This window comes from Cyprinus carpio, chromosome B7, assembly GCF_018340385.1.
Source record: "Cyprinus carpio isolate SPL01 chromosome B7, ASM1834038v1, whole genome shotgun sequence".
In the NCBI taxonomy this organism is placed as follows: Eukaryota; Metazoa; Chordata; class Actinopteri; order Cypriniformes; family Cyprinidae; genus Cyprinus; species Cyprinus carpio.
The window spans coordinates 2,596,532-2,609,104 of NC_056603.1; the positions used below are offsets into that span (position 1 = coordinate 2,596,532).

General features: G+C 37.8%; 1 long non-coding RNA gene across 1 annotated transcript; it reads left to right on the plus strand.

Moving 5' to 3' along the window:
* The first annotated feature begins 10,894 nt into the window (after window positions 1-10,894).
* Window positions 10,895-12,132, plus strand: LOC122137902. Its single transcript, XR_006155119.1, has 2 exons — window positions 10,895-11,324; window positions 11,507-12,132. It is a non-coding gene; the product is annotated as an uncharacterized LOC122137902 (long non-coding RNA).
* The last annotated feature ends 441 nt before the right edge of the window (window positions 12,133-12,573 follow it).

Sequence of the window (12,573 nt, forward strand, 5' to 3'; positions counted from 1 at the left end):
ATGAGCCCCAGAGACAGATCCCCAGTGAAGACCTTGTCTCCTAGAAGGCCCCGGGACAAGACCACAGGAACCAGTTAAGTCCTCTGCGCAATGTGACTTTGCTGCAACCTGGAATTGAACTGCTGGTTATGTCTGGCCAGAGGAGAACTGGCACCCCGACTGAGCCTGGTTTCTCCTAAGGTTTTTTCTCTATTCTGTCACCGATGGAGTTTTGGTTCCTTGCCGCTGTCGCCTCTTAGCTTGCTAAGTTGGAGACACTCAATATCCAGCAATATCGTCAACTTGATTGCACAGATACTATTTAAACTGAACTGAGCTTGATTATGACATCATTGAATTCAATGATGAACTGCCTTTAACTGAAAATTGAGTCTTTACTGTTGTCATTTTGCATTATTGAAACACTATTTTCCTATTTAATACTGTAAAGTGCTTTGACACAATCTGTATTGTTAAAAGTGCTATATAAATTAAGGTGACTTGACTTGACTTGACATGTCAATACTGAAAAATCAAAGAAAGGAATTATTTGCATGGAGAGTTGCTCAGGATAATGGGATCTGCAATGTATTTTCTAGCAAATATCAACCAAGCTTCATTATATTAGAAATAGACTAGTGTAATTACATTATTATTATTATTATTATTATTTAAACATCACTACTAACAGGCGCTCAACAAGCACTCAAGGTTGAGCAGACAGCGGCATTCAGCTCAGAGCGCAGCCGAGCCCAGGACTCTGATAGTGGACAACTCCATTATCAGAAACATCAGATGCAGAAATACAACAACACACTGCCTTCCTCAAGCAACTGTTTCTGATGTGAACAAGGAACTTTAGAAAATTCTAATGAAGCACAAGACTGCACATCGAATCATCATCCATGTGGTTAAGAATGATATTTGGAAAGAGCAGTCAGAACTCCTTAAGAAGGACTTTTGTGAACTCTTTGAAACACTTCAAAGACTTAAAGTTCAGTCGTTACTCATTGGACCACTCCCAAGAAAGAGAACTAATATGTTTTCATGGTTGCTTGAGCTGAACACATGGCTACAAAGAATCTGCAGTTTAAAAATAGTCAATTTCATCAACAATTTCAATCTTTTCTGGGACTATAGACAACTGTTAACCCTCTGAGGTCTAGGGGGTTTTGGGGGCCTGGAGAAATTTTGACATCCCCTGACTTTTGTGCTTTTTTCAGTTGCTTATAAATACATACATGGCTAAAGTCTAATAACACTGTAATCACTACAAACTGGGCTACAATAATACGTAAATAGCATGTATGTACATGATTGTGTTTTTGAGAAAACAACGTTTATGCGTGGTTATTAAAAAACTACAATTTTGAAGTCACTGAAATAAGGTCATAAAACACATACAGAACATCTGTTCACAGGCCTGTCAAACCTGGAGCTTGTAGCCTCGAATTTTTGCTTCAAAATGATGTGAAAATCATCTTGTTTACTCAATCTGTCACGCTGGTAAATGAAGGATCCAAATGCAGAGATGACAGGAATAACAGTCTTTAATGAAATTATATATAACAAAGGCAGTCCGTCTTTTCAGCACACAGAACTGGTAAATAGAAACTTGAACAAACGGAAAGACTCCTGTCTCGATGAGTAACAGAACAGGACTCCCTTGTAGCAGACTTGAAGCTCAGGAGTAGATAACTCAGGCAGGGTGAGAGAACCACATTGGTCTACAATCAGCAGCAACAGCAGCAGAATACAGCAAAAACTTTGGGGCAAGACTGTTCCAGGCAGACAAGACAAGAATAGGTGAGTACCTCTCAATACAGACAGGATGTAACTGCTGACAAAACGCATGACATGTAACAATAATCCAACAAAGAATCTACCAGAGCAAACACCAGATAAAGGGTGAACACTTAGGGCAAAGTAGAAACAGGTGTCATAGCAAATCAGCGCGAGCGCTGATTGCAATGACAAACAGGTGCATGAAGAGAGAGAGGTCCGCGGGACAGAGAAAGAGTAGTATAATAATAAGCTAATAAGGTGTGTGTGTGTGTGTGTGTGTGTGTGTGTGTGTGTGTGTGTGTGTGTGTGTGTAAATGAGTGAGAGCGTGCGAGAGAGAAAACGGAAGAAAAACCTGACTCATGACACAATTTCAGAATTATGTGGATTTATTTAAATTTTATAAGACAATTTTTGTTTAATTTGTGAGTTTGTTTTTGTTCATCAACTATCATGAATATTTGTGTGATTCACACCTGAGAAAACAAAGACCCGCATAATGAGCTGCATAATGAGCCTTTCAGTCAGGTATGTGACCTAGAGGGAAGAGTTACAAGAAAGAATGTGAGGACAAAATGAATGTATATATTTTTTAGGTTTGTAGTTTATTTAGAATATATTTAATTATCCCACAGAATAACTTGAGATTCACTTGCGAGTGCAGTTAAACAGTATATTAGGAACAATAAAAGCTGACTTTCAAAGCTGAATTTTTAGCATCATTACTTCAGTCACACAATCTTTCAGAAATCATTCTAATATTCTGATTTGTTACTCAAAAAGCATTTATTTTTATTATTATTATTATTATTATTAATTTTGAAAAGAGAAGTTTTTTTTATTAATTGAAAGAACAGCATCGTTTCTAACATGATTATTGTATTTATCATCACTTGTGTGCTAAATATATATATATATATATGTATGTATGTATATATAAATATATATATATATATATATATATATATATATATATATATATATATATATATATATATATACTGACTCCCAGCTTTTAAATGGTATAGTGTATATTGTTACACTTGGAGTAAGACTGTAGTAATGATGCTGACAATTTAGCTTTGATCACAGGAATATATTAAATTTTAAAATATATTCAAATAGAGAGCAGTTATTATAAATAGTAAAAATATTTCACAATATTACTGCTTTAGCAAATGCAACTTTCTATATTTTGGATCAAATAAATGCAGGCTCATGTGTCATGTAGAAATATATAAATGAACATCACATACCTGGCATTTCCAAAATGTATATTGTTTATGTGCTCTGAAGGACATACTTTTCTGAAGAGACGTTGAAGAGATGGGATGGGTGAAACATTGAGATGATGTAAATGAAACTTCATAATGTTTCACCTGATTATACATTTAGTCAGGAATTATAGTTTGGAAAAAGTCTAACTAGTAAAATGTGTACAAGTTATATAAAAACTAATACAAGTAGATTAATAATAAAAAAGACTTACTCATGTTTATCTCTGCTGGGTCAAGAAGCTTTGTTCTTTCTGAGGTAATCCAAATCTTATTCCTCTCAGCGGTCTTATTGAGGTGAATTATGTCTTATTCCTCTCAGCGCGAAGTGAACAGTAACAATTAAAAAACGTGAAGTACAGTCTCACTGCATTGTTTGCTCTGATGAGGGCAGTTACCCGTCGCGAGCTTCACGTGGACACTTATAATAACAATAGCGTATTCATAGATATAATGAAGGGAGACATGAAAGACAGACATCGCGTTGTTTTAAATATGGATTACTTTATCACAGAATATTTGTTTTTGGTAGCACTTGCTTAGTTTAAAAGTAGTCATGTCTAGCTTTCTATAGATATCTCTCTCATGTCTCTTCGTTGAGTATTCACTGAGTTACAGTTAATTTTAATGACGCGTTTCCGAATGAAGATCACCGCACACCAAGGCTCCAGACAGTGCACCTTGTTTGTTTTCTTTATTTTATAAATGCACAAAGTTTACAGATTAGATTGATGTATTGCTCTTATCTGTACGATCAAAACTGAAAGTGTAATTTAAGTTCTTTTCGGGGTTATCAGGAGAAAATGCCTCAAAACGTGTATCCGCGTTAATCGACTTCAGAGGGTTAAAACTGGATAGCCTCCAAGCAAACAAACTTGGTGCAAGAGTGCAAAAGGACCATATCTACTTCTCCCTCCATCATCCTTCAGTAGTGTGTGCCAAACTACTCAACCTGAATGGCACACACACACCTGGATGGAGTATGAGTGACGACAGGACTTCATATCAGCTTCCAAGTCATCATGTGGTTGACATATCCCACAAGGACACTGATAAGACCATGCAGCAAAAACAAGCACTGCTCATGGACACCATCCTGGCTGAGCACTGCCCACAGAACTCATCAGAGACAGACTGTGACGTATCAGAACAGCTCCAAGACTCAGCACCCAAGGACTTCTATCTGGAAAACTGCCAGAAAATGTAGGAACTGATTTATGCTGGGAACAAACTCTCCCACTCTTTTTCTGCAAGCCCCCAGATATCAATTAAAAAACCGCAGGCCCAACAACCACCAAAGCCTGTGGGCCCAGCTCATCCTCATCCTCCTGAGAGAGCCGCTGCCACAACACCAGGGCCCAAACCCTCCATCTGCTGTAGGTAAACCAAAAACAACTGATGGCAGCTCTCAGTGATGTCTCAGTGTTGGGTCCCCGCTATAATAGCAGCAACATTCACAAATGTTTACAGAACAAGCGGGAACCCAGTGTGCCTGTAGTTTTCTCTATTTCTGTTTTATCACGTGATAAAAAGTCTAAGGCCTTCTCAAGCCATACTGCTGATCCAGCTAATCTGCGGCCTATTATGCATCAAACAAATATTGCTGTTGAGACAAAATGCAATGCCATCAAGTTAGCATTTTTAAACATTCACTCACTAAAATATAAATCATTTCTAATCAACAACCTGGATTTTATGTTTCTAAACGAAACATGGCTAGAAGACAGCTGCAGTGCAACAGTCCTCAATGAAACAGCCGCTATTAACTTTACTTTCATGAGTGTGTGCAGGTCTGTAAGGAGAGGTGGAGATGTAGCTGCTCTATTTAAAGATGTCTATCAATGCAAGCGTCATTTGGCCAGTACTTGTCTTTTAAAGAGTAGGTCATATGGTATTTTAAAGTGCCCTAATATTGTGTTGGAGTCCCTTACAACAGGTTTAAATGCATCTAAGGTCAGAAAACATTGTAATTTTCTCAAAATATACATTTAAAATTAGAGTCAATTGCCAATGATTTCAAAAAGATTCATTTTAAGCAAGTTCGGAGCAAACCCCTCCATTCCATAAGCCTACTCGTCTCTGATTGGTCAGCTGGTCAAACCTGTTGTGATTGGCAGAGAGAGGAGTCCTTGAGCCAGTTAGCCAGCTCTACTATTGACAAAGCACCTTTACATAAAACTGTAATATAGTGCTCCAATCCGTTCTCATAATAATGACATAAAATACAAAAACACTTATGCAAGCGAATCGTGCCCACAGCTAAAGTTTAGCTGCTAAACTGTGAACACTTGGTGGATACATTAGCCGAGTGCTAACGTGACTAACTGATGAAACAATACAGTTTGTAAACCAAAATTTGTCTACTGTAATATTTGAAGAACGACACACAAAAGAAGCTCTGTCCTAACTTTTAATCAGAACGCAGAGCACCAGCCTAACTCGCTCATCTGTCCCACATTAACCCTATGAGTGCCGGTGCAGCACAATAAACAGCAATTTCAAAATGATTATAAAGTCTGTGTGCTACACTACATTCTTTAATTATTAGATAATAATTAGAACAACATCAGTATACAATAATCAACACATTCTTAGGAAATAGTGGGTTCATAGCGAATGATCAGAATTACTTCAAAGACAGTAATATTGTGCTTGACCTGGAAACCTAAAGCTGCACTAGGTACATCACATATTAGCACAAAAACTTTTTTTGAGCACTCAATTGAAAATGTACACAACGTATCAATTGTACTTACACGTTGTGGTTCGGAGAGCTTGTTAGTCCAAATTAAGAAGATTAGAAGCCAACGAAGATAAAAGCCAAGATTAGAGAATTAGTATTACGCGGGCAGGTGGGGATTATGCAAATGTGTTACCCAGTGACGTATAACAGTAACAGGCAAAAGATTCGAAAATATGACAATTTGTTAAGGCGATTCAGATCCGACTCTCTCTTTTGAGAGTTAATATCTGTATTTATCATGCACTTTTTTTTTATTAACAACTTTGCAGATTGTTTTCATTTTTGGTTAGGTACATTTTTTTTTTTTAAGGAGTTTTTTTTAAGGATAGCTTATTTATTGATCTTTAAATATCTAGGGATTGTGTTGAAAGGTGCTCCACGCATTCTGTTTATCATTATTTACAGGCCTCCAAAATACTACCCAGCCTTTGTTGAAGATTTCCCAGAAATGCTATCAATGATTTCCTCAGAGTTTGACTGTTTTGCTATTGCAGGGGATTTTAATATTCACATAGATAATGCAGAAAACAAAACTACAAAATAAATTAAAACTGTTTTAAACACTTTTGACCTGATTCAGCATGTGCATGGACCCACACACAAACGTGGACATACTCTAGATGTAATTATCAGTAGAGGTGTAAACATTTCATCCATTGTTATTAAGGATGTAGCACTATCTAATCACTTCTATATTTTCTTTGATATATTGATCTCTGCTACCACTGAATCTAGATCTGTCTCTGTCAGAAAGGGATGCATTAACGAAAACTCTAGTGTGCTATTTATGGAGGCTATATCTCTAACACCAAGCATATCTGCAGACTCTGTTGATCTTCTTCTTGATTCCTTTAACTCAAAAGTTAAGAATGTTATTGATGACATTGCTCCTGTTAAAGTCAGCAAGAAGACTGGCAGACAGAAATCAGCTTGGAGAAAATCAACAGCAGTAGAGAGTATGTAATGTTAATGCAGAAAAGCTGAGTGGATGTGGCCGAAGACGAAACTTGAAATTCACTATAACATCTATAAAGACAGCCTTCATGCTTGTAATGTGAAACTAGCCACAGCTAGGCAGACCTTGGGAAGTCGTGGCCTAATGGTTAGAGAGTCGGACTCCCAATCGAAGGGTTGTGAGTTCGAGTCTCGGGCCGGCAGGAATTGTGGGTGGGGGGATTGCATGTACAGTTCTCTCTCCACCTTCAATACCATGACTTAGGTGCCCTTGAGCAAGGCATCGAACCCCCAACTGCTCCCCGGGTGCCGCAGCATAAAATGGCTGTCCACTGCTCCGGGGTGTGTGTTCACAGTGTGTGTGTGTGTTCACTGCTCTGTGTGTGTGCACTTCGGATGGGTTAAATGCAGAGCACGAATTCTGAGTATGGGTCACCATACTTGGCTGAATGTCACGTCACTCACACTCACTCACTCACCTTCTTCTCAAACCTTATAAACAGTAACTTAAACAACACTCGCACTCTTTTTGCTACTGTTGAGAGACTGACAAACCCCCCAAGTCAGACTGCCAGTGAAATGCTCTCCGACAGCAAATGCAATGAGTTTGCTTCCTTCTTTTCTGAGAAGATCAGTAATAACAGGATGGCGATTAGCGCATCACCAAGTTATGCAGAGGTCAGACAGATTCGACCGCAATATCAAAAAGAAGATACTATGTCTGCTTTTGAAGAAATTGATAGCAAAAGTTTGGAAGAAATAGTACAGCACCTTAAATCTTCAATCTGCTATCTTGACACACTTCCCACATATTTTTTTCAAAAGGGTGCTTAACTGTTTAGAACCAGATCTTTTAGAAGTGGTGAATGCCTCACTTCTTTCTTTGACTTTTCCAATCTCCCTGAAAACTGCAGTTAAGCCCCTTCTGAAATAGAGCAATCTTGATAACACCATATGTAATGCATGTAATGACCTAGAACGCTGTCTAAGATTTGATGGCTGCTCTGTCAATTCTTCGTCATCAGTTAGGAACCTAGGTGTGCTATTTGATAGCAACCTTTCCTTAGAAAGCCACGTTTCTAGCATTTGTAAAACTGCATTTTTCCATATCAAAAATATATCTAAATTACGGCCTATGCTCACAATGTCAAGTGCAGAAATGTTAATCCATGCGTTTATGACCTCAAGGTTAGATTGTTGTAATGCTCTATTGGGTGGTTGTTCTGCACGTTTAGTAAACAAACTGCAGCTAGTCCAAAATGCAGCAGCTAGAGTTCTTACTAGAACCAGGAAGTATGCTCATATTAGCCCGGTGCTGTCAACACTGCACTGGCTCCCTATCAAACATCGTATAGATTTTAAAAACTTGCTTATTACTTATAAAGCCCTGAATGGTTTAGCATCTCAGTATTTGAATGAGCTCTTATTACAATATAGTCCTCCACGTACGCTGCATTCTCAAAACTCTGGTCATTTGATAATACCTAGAATATCTAAGTCAACTGCGGGCGGCAGATCCTTCTCCTATTTAGCGCCCAAACTCTGGAATAACCTACCTAACATTGTTCGGGAGGCAGACACACTCTTGCAGTTTAAATCTAGATTAAAGACCCATCTCTTTAACCTGGCTTACACATAACATACTAATACATTTCTAATATCCAAATTCGTTAAAGGATTTTTAGGCTGCATTAATTAGGTAAACCGGAACCGGGAACACTTCCCATAACACCCGATGTACTTGTTACATCGTTAGAAGAATGGCATCTACGCTCATATTAGTCTGTTTCTCTCTTATTCAGAGGTCACCAGAGCCACCTGATCCAATCTGTATCCAAGTCAGAGGGTCACTGCAGTCACCCGGATCCAGTATGTATCCAGCCCAGATGGTGGATCAGCACCTAGAAAGGACCTCTACAGCACCTCTACAGTTTTGGTTCCTTGCTGCTGTCGCCTCTGGCTTGCTTAGTTGGGGACACTTCATTTACAGCGATATCGTTGACTTGATTGCAAATTATTGCACAGATACTATTTAAACTGAACTGAGCTGCATGATGACATCACTGAATTCAATGATGAACTGCCTTTAACTGTCATTTTGCATTATTGACACACTGTTTTCCTAATTAATGTTGTTCTGTTGCTTTGACGCAATCTTTTTTGTTTAAAGCGCTATATAAATAAAAGTGACTTGACTTGACCATATAGAGCAATTATAGACCAATACCAAATCTTCCTTTTATAGGCAAGATTATTGAAAAGGTAGTCTTTTATCAACTGAACATATACTTAAAGTGAAATGGATACCTGGACAATTTTCAGTCTGGTTTCCGACCACATTACAGCACAGAGACAGCGCTCATTAAGATAATAAATGATATTTGCTTAAATTCTGATTCTGGCAAATTATAAGTGCTGGTACTACTAGATCTCAGTGCTGCGTTTGACACTGTCAATCATAACATACTAGCAGAGAGACTGGAAAACTGGGTCGGGCTTTCTGGGATGGTAATCAAATGGTTTAGGCATAAGTCTAAGTGGACGTCCATGGCATGCGGATTCCCACAAGGCTCAATTCTTTCACTGCTCTTGTTTAGCCTGTATATGCTCCCACTAAGTCAAATAATGAGAAAGAACTAAATTGCTATTCTGATGATATCCAGATTTACCTAGCCTTATTTCCAAATGACTACAGCCCCATTGACTCCCTCTGCCAATGCATTGATGAAATTAACAGTTGGATGTGCCAGAAATTTCTTCAGTTAAACATGGAGAAAACTGAAGTCATTGCATTTGGAAACAAAGATTAAGTGCTGAGGGTGAATGGGTAAATTTACTCTTGGGGTATGACAGGTGGTAGTATAGTCTGTATTTTTTGTGTATTTGTGTAGTAATGTCTTAGTCATGTCAAAGCAGCAACTACAGTAAATCAGCATACTATCATCTCAAAAACATTGCAAGAATTAGATGTTTAGTTTCCAGTCAAGACTTAGAGAAACTTGTTCATGCCTTTATCACCAGCAGGGTGGACTATTGTAATGGTGTCTCTTCACCGGCCTTTCCAAGAAGACCACTAGACATTTGCAGCTCACCCAGAACGCTGCCGCCAGGATTCTGACTAGAACCAGAAAATCTGAGCATATCACACCAGGTCCTCAGGTCCTTACACTGGCTTCCAGTTAAATTTAGGATTTATTTTTAAAGTACTTTTACTTGTTTATAAATCACTTAGTGGCCTAGGACATAAATACATAGCAGATATGTTCACTGAATATAAACCAAACAGACCACTCAGATCATTAGGATCGAGTCAGTTAGAAATACCAAGGGTTCACACAAAACAAGGGGAGTCTGCTTTTAATTATTATGATGCCCGCAGTTGGAATCAGCTTCCAGAAGAGATCAAATGTACTAAAACAATAGTCACATTTAAATGCAGTCTCAAAACTCATCTGTTTAACTGTCCATTTATTAAATGAGCACTGTGCAATGTCCGAACTGATTGCACTATATTTTATGTAGAATCATTTTCTATTCTTAACTGTTTTAAAATCATTTTAAACCTCTTGAATCAATTTTTAAATCATTTTGAAAGTTTTTAACCACTTAAACTCTGCGGACCCGGTACCGGGTCCAAAAATAGCATACAAAATGTTCGTGTTTCATTTGCAAAGCCTTGCTTATATGGTATCAGCCCATATATGGGTTCATTTGAAAGCTTAGAGTTTCTTCTTTACAAAGAATACCATTAATTTGGGTTTTATGATTCATAAAGTAGTGAAATTAAGCTTAGAAATATATTTGTCCCACACACAAATTTCCGCCTAACAATTGCGAATAATTTTTGCGAAGAAGAATTTGTATTTTATATATTTTTCACAAAACAGTCAAGTCATATATCACAAGAAAGCTCTCATTCTCAGAAATTCGACGATGTAAATCATTTTATTGTGTGACAATCACAGATCGAATGATCTTCAATAAAAGCGCGATGTGAAATTTCTCACCTCAGAGCAAATTTTTATTTATACTCGTAGCACCGCTTCATTCAGCCGCAAACAGCCACAAATATCTATATACTCTATATTATCTTTTAGATTAGAATCTCTTCTTTCAAACAAGACCATTTTTACGTTTCTGCGTGCTTCCATCGGGGAGATATAAAGCGTTTTGTCCAGACGCGCATCAAGGAAAAAAAGGCGCACGTTCGTCGAAAGACGCGCTTCCTATCTCAAATGCGCTCTCGGGTTGAAGGGAATTATGTTCTATAAATCTGAGCTCGGTTGTGAAGCGCTATTAGTCAGATCAGATGTCAATCAGCAGTGGGCTGTGGAATTTGACACCTCTGCGTCATCAGCGGGGAAGGGTGGGGGCAGTGAGTGACCCCTTCCATGTCCGCCGGGGATGACTGCGGTGGACCCTGGGATATGTAGTTTTCGGCTTATTATATACAACGCTCGCAAGCGGAAAAGCTTTCGCATATGCTTCTAGGAAAATACCAATTTATAATAATCATATTACAAGTTATGGATGATCACCGGCGCCGTGGAGAGGAGTGGACGCGCGTCTGGTGAGGCTATAAGCGTGTTAGGTACTTTTTTTATCTTTGAATCTTTATTTTGAAACGTGAAAGCACAGTTGACAATCTGATAAACTGTTTATTGACAGAAAAGTACAGTACATGATGCATTTCAGTAAATATACAGTAAATACACATGGATTATTACAGTGCTGTGTGGATGAACATATATTTGTTTCTTTGACGCTCTGAAGGCCATATAGCAGCTCCGGTTAGCGGATAGCCCGCAGCTCGCGACCAAACAGACAGAGAGGGTGCTGAAGATGCTGAAGTGAGACAGGATTGCTGAGGTCAGATGCTCTGAATCAGTATACCAATACAGAATGCACATGAATGAAATGATATAAAGCTGGAGAATGTGGATTCTATTTTAGATTGTGATAGACCAGATATATTTTATAATGTAATGCAGTTTGCTAGAGCACACAGGGCCTGAGTTATCTACTTTCAAAGACAAGTGTTTAGAACACACAAAAAAAGTGCCTTGTATTGAGGTGGTTCATCATGTGAAAAACAACACAAATAATAATATTTGTCACAAACAGCAGCTTTTTATGTCACTTCAAAGGGTTTTCTGTAAAAGGATATATAGATATTGCATTTATTCTACTATATGTGGGTATTTGGAGTCTTCAAATGTGGGTAGGCGGAAAATGTATACAAAAAGGGTATTATTCCTCCCTTTAGATGGAATAGATTAACTTTTGCATAGATTATGATAGAAACAAATTTCCTTTTTCCTCTATTAGCTGACATGTGCTGGAAACAAATACAATTGTTTGCAGGATGCTGGACCTCTCAGAACCTGAGCTATACAATTTCAAACTTCATTTTATAAAAAAAAAAATCAAAAAAGCGCCTTTTTTTTCCATTTATTATAACACAGACAACATATTAAACCATGTTTATCAATTTCAACACTGTTTTATGTAATTTCAAAGGATTTCCTGTAAAATGATACCAAACTTTTGTATGTACACCTCTGCATGTGGGTATGGGAAGCTTTTGAATTTGGGTAGGAAAAATGCCAGGCGGAAATCCCCAAAATAGCCCTGTGCTTATTCCCTGTTTTATTGTTATGATGATGATTATTATTATTATTATTATTATTATTATTATTATTATTATTTTCTTTTCTTTTCTGAAAAGCACTTTGAATTACCATTGTGTATGAAATGTGCTATATAAATAAACTTGCCTTGCTTTGCCTATTTCCTTTTAACTCTTAATTCTTAATCTTGGGTGGTCTGATACAAGCCTC